At 35.9% G+C, this 3,419-nt stretch overlaps 1 protein-coding gene across 8 annotated transcripts in view; it reads left to right on the top strand.

Annotated features, from left to right (window-relative positions):
- Positions 1–3,419, top strand: part of TERF1 (telomeric repeat binding factor 1) — a 46,649-nt gene that overhangs the window by 36,414 nt on the left and 6,816 nt on the right. The gene's annotated exons all lie outside the window — the stretch shown is intronic.

The raw sequence follows: 3,419 nt of genomic DNA, 5'->3' as shown, positions 1-3,419 counted from the left end.
AAAAAAAAAAAAAAAAAAAAAAAAAAAAACATCCCCTCCCAAAACAAAAAATAAACAATACCCAAAAAAGAAAATAAAAAGTTTCTTAAAAGCAGACCATAATTGTTTTCAATTTTAATTTGAATACAAGTTTTTTTTCGGGGGGGTATATATTCATTTAACAAATGTTTATTGACCCCACATTAATATTTTAGGTACTGAACTGGTAACAGATTTTTGATATAGATCTAAGCCTAACTACTTATTGATAAAAATAACAGATATAATGAAATTAGGTTTATTTTTCAATGCTCAAAAGGTACCATCTTGATGCCAGGCAAATGATAGACCTGCAGTAAATATCATAGAATAATTATTTTTTCTTTTTATTTAATCCATCTCCAGTTAGATAGAATAAATTTATTCATACCTGATGACTGATGACGGGGCAGCCATTAGCAAATATTTGTAAATACAGCTCTAAAATATTTAGATTTATAGACATCATTCGAATTTTAAAGATGAGAAATGGAAACTCAGTAAAGTTATTTGCCTAATATTGGTGGAGTTCCAAGATTGGTTTTCTACACCTATTGCAGCAAGATGGCTGAGAATCATTTTAAATGAGAATAATGTGAGCATTTTTGTAGACTTTTTTTTTTTTTTTAAGATGGGGTTTTACCATGATGGCCAGGCTGGTCTTGAACTCCTGACCTCAGATGATCCACCCACCTCGGCCTCCCAAAGTGCTAGGATTACAGGCATAAGCCACTGCGCCTGGCCTGTAGACTTTTAATTTAATAGTACGAAATTCAAAGAAAAGAAAACACAGGTCGGGTGCACTGGCTCATGCCTATAATCGTAGCACTTCGGAAGGCTGAGTCGGGTGGATTGCCTGAAGAGCTCAGGTGTTTGAGACCAGCCTAGACAACATGACGAAACCCCATTTCTAGTAAAAATAGAAAAAATTAGCCAGGTGTCGTGGTGCCTGCTTGTAATTCCAGCTACTCGGGAGGCTGAGGCACATGAGAGTCCATCTTGAACCCAGGAGGTGGAGGTTGCACTCCAGCCTGGGTGACAGAGCAAGACTATCTCAAAAAAAGAGAAAACATGGTTTATCAATAAACTTGAAGACTGTAAACTCATTGTAGACTGGCTTGACAGTGACTGTGGCTATTAAGCCTATGAGGTTTGAGTTTTAGCACATTTTATTAGGTATCAGTAATAAGTATGTTTTCTTTAAAAAATCCAGTGTACTTCAGTGGTACCCAAGTACCCCCTCTTTATAGTTTGCAGATAATAAGTAATAAGTTTGTTTGTGCTAAACCTTTTTTTCTTTTCTTTTTCTGTTTTTGGAGACAGAGTCTTACTTTGTCGCCCAGGCTGGAATGCAGTGCAGTGGTGCTATCTTGGCTCATTGCAGTCTCTGCCTCCCAGGTTCTAGCAATAATTCTGCTTCAGCCTCCTGAGTAGCTGGGATTACAGGCATGCACCACCATGCCCAGCTAATTTTTGTATTTTTAGTAGAGACGGGGTTTCACCATGTTGACCAGGATGGTCTCGATCTCTCGACCTCGTGATCCACCCGCCTCGGCCTCCCACAGTGCTGGGATTACAGGCTTGAGCCACCGCGCCCGGCCTCCATGGACTATCATAATAGCTAACACCTACTGAGTGCTTAGAAAGCACTTTCCGAAGTGCTTTTTTTTTTTTTTCTTTAAATCATCTCCATTATATAGATGAGGAAGCTGAGATTTAAAAAGGTAAATAAAATGTCTTTGGTTACACAGTATATGAACAGAACAGGAGCCAAAATTTGAAATCAGACAGTCTGACTCCATAGCCCAGGCTTTTAATTGCTTAGATGGACTGCTTCAATAGAAGAGTGGGTAGATTCAAAGCAAATAAAATTTTAGAAAAATATGATCAAGTTACATATGTTACTTTAAAATATATTTACATTTAATTTTTAAAGTGTAAAACAAGGATTCAGTACTTCACATTAAGGTGGTTTCACAGAAAATCTGTCAGTAACCTTTATGATCTATGTAAAATAAAGAATATGAAATGCTTTAAGAGATCAGTCAACTTTAGTCAATCAACTTTAGCCTGTTGATTGACCTTAGCAAAAATTTCTTCCACCAATCACCAATTTTTCTTGGTTATATTTTATATAATCAAGATTTGTAACATTGTTTTCCATGTTAGATTTTCAGCTCAAACACATTTTTTCATTTCCTTAGAGATTTTTTTACTGACCTATGAGGGAAGTTGTTTAATTTCCAAATACCTTTCTGTTACTGATTTTTAGTTTAATTCTATTTCAGTCTGTGCATATGCTTCATAGTTTTTTTGTTTTTGTTTTTGTTTTTGTTTTTTTTAAGATTTGTTTTATGGCCAATAGTATGGTTTATCTTGGTCCATTTGAATGTGCCCAGAGAAGAATGTGAATTCTGGTATTGCTGAATGAAGTGTTTAAAATGTCAATTAGGGCAAGTTTTTAATAATGCTGTTCAGGTATTCCATATACGTACTCATTTCCTGCCTACTTGTTCTATCAATTAGAGAAGTGATAAAATCTCTAACTACAATTATGAATTTGTCTTTATATTTATGTTAATTTATTCCCTCTTTGCTTTATTAGTCGTCTAGCACCTGTTTAAACATTCCTAATACTAAAATCTCTCCATCAGAGTTAGCATGGTTTCCATTTTCCTGACTGGAACCTACCCAATATATATATCAAAATCCCATGTATGTTTAGGTCTCTTGGTCTACTCCTGCAGCAATACCATATTGTTTCAGTTACTGTAGTTTTGTAATAACTCATTTTGTAGTAGGGTAATCTTATTGTTCTTCAAGAGTATCTTGACTATTCTAGTGTTTTGGTCTTCCCTATTGTCAGGGAAAAAACTTAGCCATAGGGCTTTATAAGCAGTAAACCTGCTACTACTTTATAGGTACAAAAGGTAGACAACAAGACTTAATGAGTTAGAGTAAGACAGATGATTATGGCATAGCAAACAACATGGCATTGATGTAGTTGTTCAGATTTCCCTACCCTAAGTCCCATGGACTATGCAGCGGGCCTAAATGTGTGCTGTGAAGGCAATAAGTTGTATTTCAGCTGAGGAAAATTCAGAGCCAAGGGCTCAGCACTTTTGAGTAAGCAACAAAACATTGTAACAAATAGCAAACAAACCAGTACCCTTTCCCAGAGAGAGCAGTTGCCTGGTGGTCATGCTGTGGTTTCCTTGACCTGCCTTAATTGACTATCTGACTCGCTATAGAAAATGCACAGTATCAGGAGATGATTAAGGCTTTTGTACATTCAACAAGAATTGCAGGGGTGCTCAGAGCCAATGATGGACTACCTCCCTTAACACATAATTTTAGAATAATCTTATTAAATTATACAAAGAACCCTGTTGAAATTTTAT

Source organism: Cebus imitator, unplaced genomic scaffold, assembly GCF_001604975.1.
Source record: "Cebus imitator isolate Cc_AM_T3 unplaced genomic scaffold, Cebus_imitator-1.0 Scaffold9, whole genome shotgun sequence".
Taxonomy (NCBI): Eukaryota; Metazoa; Chordata; class Mammalia; order Primates; family Cebidae; genus Cebus; species Cebus imitator.
The sequence above is the reverse complement of the archived record's forward strand: the minus strand, read 5'-3'. Positions and strand labels throughout refer to the sequence as shown.